We start from the raw sequence: 18,593 nt of genomic DNA, 5'->3' as shown, positions 1-18,593 counted from the left end.
TGTTATGGTTTTCTTAGGAACACTGGGTAATTTTTTAAAATTTAGATATAACTCAGTTACACTCAGATCTACAGAACGTCTGTACACATATTTTATATAGGATGCTTTACTCAAGATGAGGGGACATTGCTCTTACTTATGTTTACTGACTCCTGATGGACACCAAAGGAGACAACAGACATTTAAAGTTGCTGATGGGGATACTACAATGTCTGTATAGTATTAAATTATTTCCTAATAAATTCACAAAATCTGAATTTAGGTTATCAACATGAGAATCAAATTTGACGTAGTTGTAGAGAATGTAATATTTGACCAAGACAGATCTAAGTTTTGAACACACATTTTAGTGACTGATGACTGTGTTTGATGCCCAGCCTTGACACTTAGCTTATGTGAGTGCTTCCCTATTTGAATCAGCAGTCGACTTGCTGTGTGGGCATGAGGTCTGTACAGGCAAGAGGTCTGTATGGGCAAGAGGTCGCTGGAGTTTACAAGTTGCATATTTCTTTAGCAGCGCTGACCGATGAGTGAGCCTCTTATGTCACATGCTTTGCTGATAGCATCTTGCTCACTGCACACCCCCATGACTCCCGGGGAGACAAAACAATGGTTGGTACTCCTTCAATACGGTCACTACATCTGACTCTCTTGACCACATCTCTACTGATGGCTCCCATCAGTCACACTAAGTCACTCCCACAATACTTACTAGTTCTTGCAAGTAGTTATTTTACTAAAACACCGTGTGCTGGCCCTGAGTACAACACGCATACAGATGGAAGGAATCACAGATTCTCTAAAGCTCCTGGATTGGAATTTCAAGAATCAAATATCAGAAAACTGAGCAATGGTCCTAAGCAGCCTAAGGAATGGCATTAACATGCTACAAATCAATTCCATCCCACGAGTTTGCTTTGCCCATTAAACATATGGCTGGATTTTTCTACTTCTGTGGAGACTTTCTTTGGTGGTGTTCCCTCCTCCTCTCTAGCCTGTTTTCGTCTGGCATAGCACCAGATCCGTCAAGCACTAAAAATTAGACATATGGAATGTGAGGAATGCCTGATAAATTCAGAGATCAGGCCTTAGTCATACACAAAAATGCATGCCCTTTGAGCTTAGCCTCAGATTCAATTTGAGGCAAACAAAAGTCATGGGGCTAAATGCTGGCAAAGGGGACAAGGTGACATGGGCTACACTTGGAGAGCTCTAAATATAATTCTCCATCACTGCTAACATAAATACTGTTTCTTTATTCTAAAAGCTAATGAACCATACAGACCAGAGCTTCCTTAAGTTTTAGATTAGTAGTGCAGGAGGTACAAAAAAAGCCACTGTGATTGCTATACAATAAAATATGTTCTGTCCCCACACACTTTCACCAACTCCTCCTTACCAGGGCCACATGTTTAGTAATTCAGCTGATTCTATCGGTGCAAGCAAGTTCAAGATTAAATAGAACCAAAAATCAAAACAAAATAAAATAAAAGATTGAAAGATTTGCTCTATTTAAAAAGCAAATGTCAATTGAGATGTGTTTACCTTAACTGAACTCTTTTTTTCCCTGGTACTTGTTCTATAGACCAGGGTGGCCTCAAACTTGGAGATCCACCTGCCTCTGCCTCCTGAGTGTTGGGATTAAAGGTGTGCACCACCATACCCTCTAACTGAACTATAAAGGGAAAAAAAAACTTACTAAGGGAATAAAAAGTGACAGTAGAAGTTTTTAAACAGTGGAATAGTTTGTACACAGGTGTCAGATGATATTGCAGGGCCATTTCTAAAACTTTCTCTCTGTATAATAATGATATGCTTCTCTAGCTACAACAATGCATCTGTTCTTGGGAAATACATGCTGAACTTTCTAGGAGTGACATGATATCTTCCATCTATCTTCAAATGTTACAGCAAAAGCAAACAAACATAAATACAACTACTTCATACAAAGGCAAGCACATGTGCAGAATATCTCTCACACACAAAGGAGCTAAAACAAACATGGCAAAGAGTTCATTGTCAAGCACACACATGCATTTGTGCATTGAAGTAGATATTCTACTGTCTTCATGCTTGAAAGACTTTATAACAAAAGTTGAAAGACAGGAAGAAAATCCACAAGGCCAGTGAGATGGCTCATTGGGTAAAAGTTCTTGCTGTATAAGTCTGACGGCACAAGTTTGATCCTTGAAACACAGTGGAAGGAGGAAACTGAAGTTGTCCTCTGACCTCACACAGTGCTGTAAGCCTCTGCATGAGGGCTCACTCACAAGCCCCCCCCCCTACTAAATAAAAGTAACTTAAAAATCATTATTAAGATATTTCCAGTGACAGTTGTGACTCAATATTTACTTGCATTATACTCCCTCTAGAAAATAGCAGAACTGGGTTGTTTTGTTTAAAGGGAGAGGCATAGTCAAGTGTGGTCATCCTAACACTTAGAAATTGGAGGCTGGAGGATCATGACCAGTCTGGGCCATATAGCAAGACTCTGTCTTAAAGTCTTAACAAAAAGGCCTGGGGAGATGATTCAGCAGGGAAGAACACTGTCTGTTCTTTCAGAGGACTGGAGTTCAGTTCCCAGCACCCACATGGTAGCTCACAGTTGTCACTAACTCTAGTCCCAGAGTACCAGATGCCCTCTGCTCGTCTGAGGGCACTGCAAAATGGTACACTGAGATAAATTTTGGCAAACACTCAGACACATAAAATAAAAATAAATAAAATCTCAAAACAATTAAAAACATAATCACAAAAGGATAAAGGGAGTCAGCAGACAGAGCAACTTAATTGGGGGCGACAGAAAGCAGTGGTAGAGAGGTGACTTAGCAGACCAGAAAAATGGAGGATACAAGTCACCAAAGAAAAAGCCCAGAAACAGATCAACTCCTCGTGCAACAGCCTGGAATGGGATCCCAGTGTTACAGGCCTCATAGCAGGCTGTGCCTGTGGCACTTCCTCAAAGCCTCTGAAGAAACAGCTAAACCCCGATCCTGGAAGAACCTGCAAAATTGATTCTCTACAGAGGCTCAGTCAGAGGGACCAAAGACCTGCAGACAAGCACCTGTGCAGTGGAACAAACAAGTACCTTGTTTAAAAAAAAAAAAAAAAACGAAGGGACTATGAACTCACTGGCCAGCAAGCTTCCCCGTTCCCTTTCCACACTTGCAGAGAACCCAGGGAACCGGGCTAACATTTGTCAGGCTAGTAACTAATGGAGTTGTACCATGGAACGCTAACTAGGTCAAGAGGAAAGGTGGACTGCTAGTGTGTATCTAGTGATACACAGACTGTGCCTGATCACTGCCACACACTCACTCACTAGAACACAACTGCCACATACTCACTAATACATGGCTGCCACACATTCACTAGTACACATTTCTTCATACTACCTTCTTAAATATGACTGACAGCCATACGTGCCATGATAAGTCAAGTAATGCTGCAGCAAAAACACTAAATCTCATTTCCTTCTCCCTCAAGGCACCCCAACTTTGTCCTGGTTGCCTGCCTCTCCAGCAGTAAGCTCCAGTGTGGCTCAGCATCCCTGACGGCATCTAAGATATATAACACCTCCAAACCAGCATAAGCATCAGCCACTGGGGAAGGAGGGAGACACACACATCACTTCTTCTCTCAAGCCACTGGGCAGAGTAAATTAAGGGGAAGGGAGGTTAACTGCTAGATCTGACCAGAAAAAAATAACCAGGATCATTTAGATTCCTTATCCCTATTTTCAGTTTATGACTCTCCACCCAAAGCTCTTGGAACCAATAAGCAAAGTTAGCAAAGCAGCAGGATTCAAAACCAGCAGCTTCTATACAGGTCCATAATGGACTCCATGAGAATGAGATCAGGAAAACAGTTCATTCACAGCAGACTCACCACACACCATCACCTCACCACACACCATCACCTCACCACACACCATCGCCTCACCACACCATCACTTCACCACACCATCACCTCACCACACCATCACCTCACCACACACCATCACCTCACCAACCATCACCTCACCACACCATCACCTCACCACACCATCACCTCACCACACCATCACCTCACCACACCATCACCTCACCACACACCATCACCTCACCACACACCATCACCTCACCACACACCATCACCTCACCACACACCATCACCTCACCACACCATCACCTCATCACACCATCACCTCACCACACCATCACCTCACCACACCATCACCTCACCACCCATCACCTCACCACACCATCACCTCACCACACCATCACCTCACCACACCATCACCTCACCACACACCATCACCTCACCACATACCATCACCTCACCACATACCATCACCTCACCACACCATCACCTCACCACACCATCACCACCACCATCTAACCAACTTAGTAAAAACAGCACCAATAAAGAAAGTGAGGGAATTGGAAAATGGAAAGACATCCAATGTTCATAGAGTGGCAAAGTTAATACTGTGAAATGGACTGAAAGCAATCTAGAGTTTCAATACAATCTCCATCAAAATACCAATGACATTCCTCACAGAAACAGAAAAAACAAATCACCCTAAAATTCATATAAAAGCACAAAAAAACTGGGTCAAAGCAATCCTGCCAAAAATTCCTATAAAGAACAAAAAGTGAAAACACCAGATATTAACCTCTGATATCACATACACCCATGCACCCCCCCCTTACGCACACTTCTGACCTACACACACACTCATGCACCTCTACACACACATCTCTGACCTCCCCCCCACACACACACACAAGTAGGAAAAAAAATAAAATGTTTTTTAAAGCCCTAACACTGAGAAACCAATTCATAAATGTTATTTTAAAACAAAGATAAACGCTAGGGAAACTGTCGTGTATATTACCTGGTTCACCCTGTGGAGAAAGACTCTGGGGGATGAACAGTAAGGTAGGCACCTTGCGGCGGGATCCCACTGTGGGCTCATTTATCATGTACAGATACAAGTAACAGGAAGCTGTAAAATCCTTCTTTAACAATAAGACTCCAATTTTCATTTTTAAAGTCATAAAACTTCCTGCTGCCTCTATTCATTGGTTGCAAACTCATCCCTAAAGAAATCTCATAGAAAGTTCTAAAGTTAGAATTTGCCTAGATGTAAATACAGTTTCCAGTACTCTAAAATAATGAAAAAATGTAAAACATAAGGATATTGGCAACTTAGCAGCCTTTGAGTGTGGAGCACAGTCTAGGAGTTTTTTGTTAATAATATAAATGGCATGCCTTGTTCTTCTGTGTGGTGTCTGTGTGTGGGGGGAGGGCGTACACATGTGGGTGGGCACAAAAGAGAACACGGATCTCCACCGCTAACTTCTGCCTCCCTTTTGCTCTATGTCTCTGCCTTACTTCCTTGAGACAGGGTCTCTCACTGAATCTGGAGCTTGCCAGTTTCCCGTTGTCTGGGTAGCCAGCGAGCCTCAGTGATCTTTCTCTCTGGGATTATAGGTGCATGTTGCCAAGCCAGGCTTTACATGAGTGCTGGAGACTGGACCACAGATCCTCAAGCGCTCATGCCCTCTGTGCCATATCCCCAGTTCTGGGTTGATCTTTTGTTTTGGTTTGGTTTTGTAACAGGGTCTTACTATGTGTCCCCAATCTGGCCTCAAACTCATCAACCTCCCTTCTGCCTTAGCCTCTAAAATGCTGGGACCCCAGGCATGCACCTTTGCTGTTTAGCCTTTTATTTAGACACCTTTTTACAGTCAACATCTATTAAACGACCCATGGAGGCTACAGTCCACCAGGAAGATAAAGCATATCCAAACGGTTTCTAATGCAGGCAGCGGTGCTAGGCACCTTGAAGGCAGCAGAGACGAAATGGAGGTGATTGGTGGGGAAAATGTCCCTGTGGCTATGTTTGAAATGGCTGGCCCAGTAAACTCCCAGCCACTTCTCCTTATTTTAGAAAGCAGCAAAAACACACTAACTTAAGATCACTCCTTCAAAATGCCATTCTACAGCAGTCTATGATGAGCGCCTCTCTGTCCAGTTAACCACATGCTCTTGGTAAACAGTAGGAGCAGCAATAGAATAGCAAGAGTGTTGTCTCCTCTAGCGCACCACACCTTTAGCGCCCTCCCTCTATCAGACCTGACAACAGTCCACAGTGTCCCAAACCTGTTCTCCTTTCCAACCTTGCCCATCACAGGGACGTGTGTAGACTGGAGGCTCTTTCTGCTCTGAGCTTGCTTAGGCTGGCCTGGGAGCTGGTCCCCTGTAGAGTTGTTAGGCATCTGCATCCTAAAAGCTGTTTTAAACCAGGTGACAGATCCTGGGTCTTTTCTGGGAGGAATCTGACCAAGGGTGTAGCAACTGTTCACCTAATGTTTTTGTCGTTTTAGGTTAATGAGCATTAATCCTCTTGGCATTATTTCTTTGGCAGCTTTATGATCAATTGGCCCAACAAACCTACTAGTCTCTAAATAATTTGAGCCGCTGTTTTCCAAAGAAAACAATCACCCTTTAATTACTCTGTTCTGAAGCGCAAATTAGTGTCCACGAGAAAGTGTTGATTTTATAGGAACTTGTCAACTTAGGTAAATGTCTACCTCCCTGTTACATCAAGTTACAGGGGATTAGGCTTTTTACAAATGCTGCTGGGACAGAAGACATTTTCTTAAACACTTTTTTGATAACACAGCGTTAAGACAGTAATTGGCTGGTTTAAGAGGGAAAGGTTTGAGACTTTGTAAGACACTTCCTTCTTCATACTGTCTTGAATCCCCAAAACTACTTGCTTCCTTTAGCATAAACACTGTGTCATGTAAACAAGTTAAGTATGTATAAAGCGTTCATCCCACCGATGGGCATTACAGGGTCAACCTAAATGTCCTTTCCGATGGCCATAAAAGTAAAAAACATATAAATTATATTTGTTCCTCAAACTTTAAAACTTTTATGGTAATGCCTACTTCAATAAGTATACCCAAAGTAAAATAAATTCCTCACATGCTAATTTATAAGCTTGCACATAACTGATCATTTTGTTACAGTCATTATTTCCATTTTTAATACATAGACTTTCTCTTTCATGCCATAAAATACAATTTCATACCTAAAGAAAGTTTTTTACTTGAAATTGTTTAACACATGCCAAAATGCAAAACCCTTTCCAATGTGTGAGAATAATATCTATTGCCTTTGTTTTCCATTTTGCTCCTTAATGACTTCTACCTCCCCAGCATGCACTGGGGCACTCAAGGGCACCCAAGAGGAATCTTGCCCAACAGATTCCCTTTGAGTCTTCTGTCCTCAGAATGTCTAAGCTTCATCATCCTTTAAGTAAAACAGATATATCTTCATCGCAGCAAAGCCAAGACACAGAGAACCAAAGTGAGTCCTAGAGTTCCCAAAATATCGCTCTGCCGTGAAGTCAAAGAGGGGTCCAAACCCATCTCTCTGCAGCTTCCTGAGGTTCTGTCATCAAACAAAGCCCAATTGTCAGTGTTTTCATCTGTGAAACAATAGAAATGGATTCAAATGCTGAAGGTTAATTCATGCTCAAAACTTAATGATTTCCTAGGTTCACTTCAGGTTGTAGCAATTCATGTTATATTTTCTCACTGACTTAAAAAGAAATCTAAATGACTCTTAATTGGCAGTAGGCTCTAGCAATTTTGTTTTAAACCTCCGTGCCCCAAAAGAACCCTTTGGTATTATCTGGCAGGAAATACATGGATCTTCTAAAATAATTTTAAAAAAATAAATAAATAACACTCACCGCCAACTAGATAAAATGTGAGGTGTCTGGTCTGGCCTTCAAAGTACTAGCATTCTGACCACAGCTCACCTTCCAATTTTCATCTCCTGTGATTCCTTTACTGTTCCCAAAGCCACAGTCTTACTGAAAATGTTTTTCCTAAGTCCATGAAGCTGTCTGTTGCCCATGTGTTTAATTCACAGCACTTATCATTAGCTAGACTGTACGATCCACACTAACTCCTCAAGTCCTACTAACTCTTAGGCGACGACATAATTTATCATCCAAACTGGGACAATTCTGACTCTGAGAGGGCATGTCTATAGGATGAGATAACAAGAATAAAAGAGAGCTGCCCAAGTAGAGTGGGAATATAATGGCTCCACAGAAAACCCACCAAATTCACACTTCATAGAAAAAAAAAAAACTTTATCTGACCTTCTGTTACATTTGTGTTCTGTTGAACTTATTATTTCTGCCACATAGCCGAACTGTGTGTTTAAAGGTTGTTGTGCCTAACCCAGTCTGAGTCATCATGCCATGATTCAACATTACAACTCCTCTCAATGCTTAGTGTGTATGTAGTGGGCTGGATGACTTCCTAAGTATGCCTAACTTCAGAAAGTTAGGACATGTCTTCTAAAAACCAACATAGTTCTCACAAAGAAGAACCAAGAGGCTGAAGAAATGGCGCGGCAGTTAAAAGTGTTTGCTGGGCAAGAAAAGTTGACTTTGGGTCCTCAGAATCCACAGTTGTCAGGAGAGCATGGTGTCCCACTTGTAATTATAGCCCAGAAAGCAGAGACACAAGGATCCCAGAGCAAGCTGGCTAGGGAGACTAGCCTAATGACTAGCTCCAGGCTTGACAGAGAGATCCTGCTTCAGTGAATGGGGTGGAAGAGGAGCTAAGGTAGATTCCCTGACATCCACCTGAAGCCTCCACAGGCACCTGCACACACATGCACCCTCATATGTGTTCATGTGTACACACACAGATACATGTGCTAGAATAATATTCTTTTAAGGTGTGTGACTTTTGTTTATGCTGCATTTGTTTAACTCGATGAAGCTGTGATTCATTGCTTGTCTAAAATACCTGATGGTCTAATAAAGAGCTGAATAGCCAGCCAATAGCAAGGCAGGAGCAAGAATAGGTGGGGCTGGCAGGCAGAGAGTATAAGTAGAAGCAGCAGCAAGAGAACAAGGAGAGGAGGACGTCTGGGGTCAGCCACGCAGCCATCCAGCTACATAGCAATCCATGGAGTAAGAGGAAGATTTACAGAAGTAAGAGCACAGGAAAATCCCAGAGGCAAAAGGTAGATGGGATAATTTAAGATAAGAAAAGGTGGCTAGAAACGAGCTAAGCTAAGGCCGGGCATTCATAACTAAGAATAAGCCTCCATGTGTGATTCATTTGGGAGCTAAGTGACAGCCCCCCCCCCAAGAGAGAAAAAACATCTTACTACAGGTACACACATACACACACAAAAAAATAGAAACCATATTTCTTGGCCACATCAAAGACCCGTCTCCTTTGGTGATGTCCTGTGTTCATGATGATGGTTTGTAGTGTCCCCAATTCTCACTGAAATGAGAATTCCTCTGCTCATGCTGAAGCACAATTCAAATGGATACCACCTCAGTCAGCCCTGCTTCACTTATTTATTTATTTATTTATTTATTTATTTATTTATTTATTTATTCCAACTCCTTGACATGCAAAACTCTGAGGTAGAGCTAATGAGTTCCCACTTTACAAAACACTACAGTCCACAGAAATGAAGAGCACTGTCCTGAGTGAGCTGTGAAAGGGCAGCCGGTTCTGGAACCAAACATTCTGCCCACTAGCCAGCACAAACTGGACCCACCCAGCATACAGCTATGAGCCAAACAGGTGTGGTATCTATCTAAAGAAAATATTTTTGAAGGGCGGTGGTGGCGCACGCCTTTAATCCCTGCAGTCAGGAGGCAGACAGATCTCTGAGTTCAAAGCCAGCCTGGTCTACATAGTGAGTCCCCCAGCCAGGGCTACACAGAGAAACCCTATCTCAAAACCTTTCCCGCCACCCCAACCCCTCCCCTCCCCCCCAAAAAAGGGAAAAAAAAAAGATTTACAATAAACGTACCAAGTCGGGCATTGGTGGTGCACGCCTTTAATCCCAGCACTCGGGAGGCAGAGGCAGGTGGATCTCTGTGAGTTCGAGACCAGCCTAGTCTACAAGCGCTAGTTCCAGGACAGCCTCCAAAAGCCACAGAGAAACCCTGTCTCGAAAAACCAAATAAATAAATAAATTAATTAAATAAATAAATAAAATAAACGTGCCAAATGTCTTTCCAAATTCTATTACTTTATTGAAAATGAGGGAGATGAAAAAGAAGAGTTTTCACAGGCTGCTGGTTTTCAGGCAGGGGGCAGGTAAAGCTTTACTCTGAGAGAGACACAAGTTGGGGAGGGGAGAGTGTCGCATCCTGGGGAGTTTCAGGTGGAAAACTTCTAACACAAAATCCAGCTTGCCAGATTATATTCAGATCCTAAAAGAGCTGTCTGACAGCGTGACTCTTCCTTGTTGTGAAATGTACAGCATTTAATAATATAAAAAGCTTAATAATAATAAAAAAAGCTAGCACACTAAAATGCTGCAGTGATCAAGGTATTTTGGAGACACTGTCACTGAGGCACGTTAGCATCTGGAATGTGTCCAACCTATATGGCTTTTACCAAAACGTTGTGAATTAAAAAAAAGCGATTCAAAAATCAAATACTTATTTTGGGCCCAAGTGAACTCCCAAGTGAACTATACTACAAAGATGTCGTGAAAAATTAAAACTCATCTGTGCCAGTTTGTAGGGTTCCTTTACCACCTGTAAGTGTCTACAGTCTTTGTAACAGTGATTAATTTTAAGCCTCAGTGGGCTCTGTTCCCGTTTGCTAGCAGTATGAAGGCATGAGAAGTATGTAGCATTTATACAACAGGAAATATCTAAAAGCATTCTGCGGAGATTTCCTTCCCCCACACCCCCTTCCACACCCATTCCTTAAAGTGCTTTCAAAGGACCTGTTGTGTGCTTTCACAGTAAACGTTAGCTACAAATAAAAAATGGTGTACCTATTCCTCATTTATGTAAGACACTGCATCAGCACCACAGTTGCAGGCATGGCTTAGACAGCTTCTCGGGCCTGGCTGGCACCTGACCCCCAGTGCTCAACTGTTCTACGCAGGTCAAATATGCTTTTCTGGTGTTATCAGGGTGGAATTTAGGAGGAAAAGAAGGAAGCTTACCAATTCAGCTTTCCATTCTCCACATACCAAACCCTGATCAAGAGGCCCTTCCAACATCTGATGGGAATGTGGGTGAACACTCAAGTGAGAAGAGGCCCTTTCACCCCTTTCCACCGCCACCCCAGCCCCCATTCCCTGACCTACCCTCAAATCAACTTTGCCCAGCCATGGTTTGAATTCCCATAGGCATCTACCCTGTCAGTATAAGACTGAAACGAACGAACAGAATGTACAATGTACGGGCCCAGGAATGTCTTAAGTGTGTTAGAGGTGAAGACTGTACAGTATTCAAAGAGCCAAACAGCTCTTGGTTATCAGTTCAGTATTAGTGTCTTTCTCTATTAAATGCTGCAAGCATGCCTTTTCTACAGAATTCCATGGCCACAAAAACCTACTATGGCGGTCACACTATGGGTACATTACACTGGAGGCTTGTCACACAGAACTGGCACACAGACAGCTGAAATTGTCCTCTCCATCTGAAAACATGTGCCCGTGCCTCCTGAAGCCAATGCATGTCCAGGAACCTCTCGGTTCCAACAAAGTGTATTTCCATAATAGTGAGTCAAGCTGCCCTGGGTCCAATGCATTCTGGGACCCTCACCCACCAAAAGGGCTTATGTTTTTGCTGGTTCCAGGCATATTACAAGGGCTTATGTTTTGGGGCTTATGTTTTTGCTGGTTCCTTGCATATTACAAGGTTTTTCACCCAATGTAGACTTGGCTTAAAATTTTTCTCAAGCTGATATTGATTTAAAAAAAAAAAAATAGCTGGCTGTGGTGGTGGCGGCGAGTGCCTTTAATCCCAGCGCTTGAGAGGCAGCGGCAGTAGACCTCTGTGAGTTCGAGGCCAGTCTGGTCTACAGAGCAAGTTCTAGGACAGCCAAGCTACCAAAGAAACCATGTCTTGAAAAACCAAAAATATAGTAAATAATTTTTTTAAAAAAAAAGGAGAAATTACTGACTTTGTTTTATTTTCTGTCTTTTGAGATTTTTAATCACTTTTTTGAACATCCTGACTTGAACAAAGTCATATATTCCTCAAATAAAGTAAGAAGAAGCTTAAAACTCATGCAACCTGACAAAATGAAATTAGAGCACAGTGCAACTCTGCTGTGGACCTTCTTAATTGCAGCTCACAGAAATTATTTTGTCCACACTTTGAGAGAATTTTAATTTCAGTTCCATTTTCTCATTAGCTACAAAAACTCTAAAAGTCCCGTTTTGTTAAATTGAGTCAATCCCAACTGAATAGAGTAATTCAGAAACCTCATTCAATTGTCCATAGGAATACTAATTTCATTTTATCTAAAATTAATACATCCTGGAACATTAAAGCAAGCCACTCCCACCTGCCACCTTATTTGATGATTCAATTCTATTTATAATTAAGCTATAAAATTATAAGGCACCCAAAAGCAAGATCACAAATCACTTTTGTATTGTGACCTAGAAAATGGCATCTCTTGGGCTAGAAAGATGGCTCAAAGGTTAAGAGCACTGGCTGTTCTTCCATAAGTCTTGAGTTCAATTCCCAGCAACCACATGTTGGCTCACAACCATCTGCAACGAGATCTGGTGCCCTCTTCTGGCCTGGAGGCATACATGCAGGCAGAATACTGTAAACATAATAAATAAATCTTTAAAAAAGGATAAATAATTTCATTAAAATACCATCTCTTCATAAAATGGAAAATATCATAAATTGATTTTTAGTAACTTGGAGTAGCATCCACACTGAATAATGTAAGACAAGGGGAACTTCCAAAGTAATGGAGCAATGGCCCCTCACTTTAATTAAGTCAAACAATCAAAATGAAAAACAACAAAGAAGTAGACATCCCTAACTGACATGGTTTTCCTCCAAAAACACTAACTTAGGCCTCAGCTTCTTCATCAGATTGGTCCCAAGCCAAGGCACAGAGATAGTTCTATGTCCTTCTCATCACAAGGTGTGCTTTTTGGGTTTTGGTTTTGACTGGCACAAGGACTATACCACATAGTCCCCTGTAGCTATGGGCTCTAGGCCACTCCTGCAGGCTGAAACATAGCTCTCCCCACTCCCCTGCCACCCACCCCCTTTGACCCCACTCCCCTGCCTCCCCAGGGCATTGAAGGTGGTATAGCCTTACAGCTCCTGAAGGAGCAAGCCAAGGGGGCTACAGAGCTGCTGCTGAGAAGGAGCAGAGAAGAAGCGCCTGGCCACCACTAGTCACCAGCACCCTCTGCTCACGGTGGGCACTGCATCACCTCTCCCCAGGCACTGATTTCCTGACCTGACCTTTCTGCAGGTCTCTGCCTGCTCTCCTGATCACTCTACCCACTTTCTCACGCACCAGCCATGTTCTCCTGGAAGGAGCCATGGGGGAAACAGCCTCCAGCTTCACTCTCCCCTCTTCTGTGTCCACATAAACCACCACGATAGTTAAGAATTATTACTGTGAAACTGGAAAGAAGAGCTCACTCCTTTGAGTCCATCCCAACTCACCAACATACTCTAGAAAAGAACAACAACACAAAATTGAACACAGGAAATACTAAGGGTTTTCTGAGACACAAGAGACAGAGTAGACTTTGATGGGACCCTGGATTTGCAGAGAAGACACCTTGCACATGCACATGCTCCAGAAACCAAACACTGACCAACAGCAACTAGATGAGAAACAGCTCATGATGCTTAAGGAGAGTAGAGAGGTCTGTGTGGAACTGAATTCAGCGGGTGAGGGTGGGAGGGTCAGGGATGGACATGGTGCTGGATTAGATTGTTTTCTAGTTTTGCAGCCTGACAACTTAAATTCCTACAAATTAAACCAGCTGTCAGGTCTGCAACTTGGAGCCACATCTGGGGAAACAGAGAAGATACCAGGTCTTGAAAAGGTGCTAAATCCAGTTCAGAAGTCATACAACTAACTGTTAGTTAGCAGATGCTGGAGTCAAGGAGAAAGGGCTGTGGAGACAGCTCAGAGAGAGCTGTACGGCGTCGGTGCAATCCCGGCACTGAAAGTCCAGGAATAGAGACACACAGAGACAATAGAACAGTGGATAATGACTGCCAGAGAACGGCGATGGCAGTTAGTAACAGCAACCCTTGTCTTACAGGGTAGCACTGCATAAATGGATGTGCAAGCCAAGGCTATACAAAGTGATCTCAATAATTAATGAGAAGACACTAAAACCGTTCAGTGAGCCATGGGAATCTTCAAAAAAACATTCAAAACTCTATAGATTTTATTAAGCAAGTAAAAAAAAACAATCCAGCAAGGCTTCAACATAGCACATTGCAGTTTAAAGCATGAGAAGCATTGAGCAGTAGTGTTTATTCCTTTTTAAAAAAAGGAACAAGTGAAGGAAGGTTTGCTTCCTTCCTGTTGTAGGCCTGAGGGTAGGAGCATACCCTCCACTCCCCCACCTCCCCACCCCCGGTCTCCACTGCATCCCACTCCTGGGAGGATACAACCCTCCCCTTTTATTCTGGCCTGGATGCCAACAGTTTCATCCTAGTTCCTTCAGGAATGAAATCAGGTCCAAGACAACCATTTAAAGGAACTTGCTCAGTCATCTCACTGCCTCTGAGATACTGTTTTGTGCAGGAAAGTTTGCCTTCATTAAGTTCTTGTGGCTTTGAGTCTGGAACGGTGATGACGTAATGCTCCTATAGTCAGATATTTCTTCTATAATTCTAGAGACGACGTTCAGTTCAAATCTGGGAACGTTACTTGAACAGCATGGTCAAAGTGTCTGCCACACTGCATATATTACTAAGTTACTTCCCACTAGGATGCTTGAATGTTTTCTAATATATGAAAAATGTTGTCTTTCTTCCAAAGTTCAGCCACAGAAATGTACATTCTCAATCACCTGTCTGAAAGGTCACTGAAGGCAAGAAGCTCTAAAAGCCGAAATACCTTCTTGGATTGCTGGCTGGATTAATAAAACTGTATTTGTCAGTTTAAGACTTGAATAGAATCAAGGTAACAAACGACACGGAGAATTGTACACTTGTAAATAACATTACTACACCACTTTAAATCTGAACTCAGGAGTGACAAACATATAAAGTATTTGCCTCCGTAATGTAGGTTGACAACTGGTGATTTATACCACCCACTTTGCCAGCTAGCTGAAGCAAAGGCTAGTTTAGCCCTCTTAAGACAGGATTCTGCCAATGACTGGAAATGGGTCCCCAACATCCACAAGCAGCACCAAGTGCAGGGGGATGCCACGTAACATTTTTAAAAGTCCATATTGTTACTCTCAAGCCCACACTGCTGACAGGGAGACTGACTAGCCTGAAGTTACACAACAGGAGTTTGTCTGTTACAGCCTATACTGGGAAGCACGACACAAAACAAATGTATTCCTAAAAAGGACAAATACATTAGGAACTCTAAAAATAGCCCCTAAATACAGTATTTGAATTACATACATGCAGACTAATTTGGGGGTATAGTCTAATTTAAAGGGTACTGAATAACTATTTGGGTTATGTACTTACTAATTCCTCTGACAACAAACTCCAAAGCTAGGGATTTGGCTCTGAGAGTGAGAGTGTGCGCTGCCAAGTTTGATGACTTGAGTGTCATCAGAAGGTGAGTATCAGGAGCTGGAGAAACTCACTGCTCTTCCGAGTAGTGAGCAGAGTTCAATTCACGTGGGTCAGGCAGCTCACAACCGTCTGTAACTCCAGCTCCAGAGAGCTGTAAGTCATGTTTAGTTATGGTCTTTTATCACAGCATCAAAAGCAAACTGATACAATCTCACTATGTAGCTCAAGCTACCCTGGTACTCACTATGTAGGCCAAGCTAGCCTCAAACTCTTAAAGCCTGCTGCCTCAGCGTCCTGAGTGCTACAGCTGAAGGTCTGCACTGCCATACTCAGTGTGGGAGGGGGTACAAACTGGGAGCAGAAGTTGTATATGAGCATGGATAATCACTTATAGCTAAGAGCTGCAGCCAAGCTGTTCATAAAAAAGCAAATGTGTCCATCTTCTAAAAGCCAGAATCAGTTTAAGAATGAAAGAGAACCAAGTAGGGCACATCAGCACACACCTGTCATTCCATTACAGTATAGGGCAGAGGTGGAGGAGCGGGATAGCCTTGGCCACATACAGTCCAGGAACTCATCTCAAAATGAAAAAGATGGCCAGGTGGTGGTGGAGCAGGCAGATGTCTGTGAGTTTGAGGCCAGCCTGGTCTACAGAGTGCATTCCAGGACAGGCTCCAGAGCTAGACAGAGAAACCCTGTCTCCAATAAATAGATAGAAAGAGAACAGGGGAGGAGGGGGTTGGACAGAAAAAGAAAAACAACCACATTTGGTACATACAGAAACACACCACACATTCAGAGTCCAGTGAACATTCAGCCAGCTTAGCCAAGGGAATCAGAGATGGGCCTCAAAGCTCTTTATGCAATGTCTTATGTAATATTAAATGGAAGAATATGCAAGCCAAGCCATATTCAGTCATGGCTAAGATCTGATCTAATTGAAAGACATTAAACATGCTTCTTAGTCTAAGCTTATTAAAATTCAAGATTCATTAGGAGTGATATAAAAATGGGATAATACCACCAGATTAATCCTTGGATAACTTTTGAACAGTTTTCTTAATTAGTATTTTGTCTTCCAAAAACCCACTGCTTGGTAAAAGTACTCAAACAGGTATTGACAGATGCAGTTAAAAGGTTCAGCCCTAAAGCTGTGTGGGAGAGCCACAGTGTCACACAGGACAGCCACGTTTGTCCTCAGGGAAGTAAAGCAGAGTGTAAGGACATTTCTGTAAGATTGCCTACTTCGGAGCTTAAGTTCACAGAGTTCTAACATCTTTTATAGTCTGCGTTAGTGTCAGACACAATCCCTATGTATTTTATAAAAGCCGTTCCCATCCATGCTGAACGATGAGACTGACATATGTAATCGTGTTTCAATGAGTACCTTGCCAAAGAAAAACATGTCTCATGATTGCTTTCCCATTTGCCTGGAGACGCTTTCATGGTGTGTTTACCTCCAAATACACCGAACTTTAATGCTCAAAATCTCTCATGACACAATTGAAAGTGAAATATGCCAGAAACTTCTGTCCATATTCCATGCTCCCATACATGTTCAATTTCATTAGTTTCATAGACGAGGCAAGAAGCAAAGTGTTTTTAGCAACCGTAGCCTCTGAAATCCACTCAGGACACCAGCCACATTCTTGGGTCAAGATACATTTAAAAATCTATAGTAGCACTGAATGATAAATAGATAAAGTGGTCTTTATCTAAACTGTGTGAAGGGGCCTCTCCGATATCCTGCAGTGTAAATAAATGAAGAATCATGCCCATGGATTTGTCATTAACTCAAACAAACAAACAAACAAACAAACAAAACCGGTTGTAACAGCCTTGATGTCCAGCCTATCTGAATCTCAATGGCCTTGTGGAAACATGCTATTTTAGACACTCCTGAGAAGCCTGTGGTGTTCCCAGGGTCACAGTGTCTCACTTGTTTGCTTTTCAGCAATGTTCAGATGGCCTGGGTAGGGAAAGTGCCAGGGTATAGGGCAACACCCCCCACCACCCCAGAGAAACGCCAGGACCGGAGGAACTGGCCTCACCCTTGGGACTGGAAAGTTGTAGCATGGTCCCAGAACAATTGATTCAGTGAGAAGAGCTGAGGGTGGCCCAGGAAACAAACTGTCTCAGGGATTTCCTAACAACACTGAAGTCTGGGAACCACTGATCTAGAAAAACAAAACAGGTTTATGTGAATCTTCTCATAATTAGGTCCTGAAAAGGAACCATCCTTCGAAATTCTGAATCCCCACTGGCCAGTTCCTCTACCTACACAGCAGCTATGTTTTACACCATGAGAAATCCCAGCGTTCACCATGCTTCAGGGCTTAAGCATCCTACTCTTTGTTAGGGACGCTCACCTGCCCTTCTCCCACATGGCTGTGACTGCAACGGTTATGCCCAGCCCATTGCCTACACAGCATCCGGCCAAGAATGACAAATCATACTCAGCTGCCCATAGTGAATGCTATATATGTTATGATTCTAATTATATAAAACATGCATGTGTATAAATCATAATCAGAAGCTATACACAAAATGTTATTTTTAAATGTTATAATTCCTTTTAATTTTTTTACTATCGCTGACCCTTTTTTTTTTGTTTTTGTTTTTGTTTTTCGAGACAGGGTTTCTCTGTGTGGCTTTGGAGCCTATCCTGGCACTCCCTCTGGAGACCAGGCTGGCCTGGAAATCACAGATATCCGCCTGCCTCTGCCTCCTGAGTGGGGGGTTAAAAGCGTGCACCACCAACACCTGGCACTGACCTTGTTTTTAAATAACATTTTTTTTTAGAGTTCTAGAACCTGGGAAATGGTTGAGCAGGTAAAAGTACTTGCCACTCAAACCTAAAAACCTGAATTTGATCCTGGAATCCATGTAAAGAAGCCAGATGCTTAGACCTGTATATATGAAGATATTAAGAATTGTCTAGAAGCTCACCAGCCAGATAGCCTGGAGTACACAGTACAGCAGGAGCAAGACAGATCCTGCTTCAACACTAAGAAAGGCAAGAACAGGCTTCTAA

General features: G+C 42.6%; 1 protein-coding gene across 1 annotated transcript in view; it reads right to left on the bottom strand.

The window, feature by feature from the left end:
• Wwc2 (WW and C2 domain containing 2) overlaps positions 1-18,593 on the bottom strand; it is a 152,954-nt gene that overhangs the window by 95,785 nt on the left and 38,576 nt on the right. The gene's annotated exons all lie outside the window — the stretch shown is intronic.

The sequence above is a fragment of the Cricetulus griseus genome (assembly GCF_003668045.3).
Source record: "Cricetulus griseus strain 17A/GY chromosome 1 unlocalized genomic scaffold, alternate assembly CriGri-PICRH-1.0 chr1_1, whole genome shotgun sequence".
Classification (NCBI taxonomy): domain Eukaryota; kingdom Metazoa; phylum Chordata; class Mammalia; order Rodentia; family Cricetidae; genus Cricetulus; species Cricetulus griseus.
This window is presented reverse-complemented; position numbering and strand designations above follow the sequence as displayed.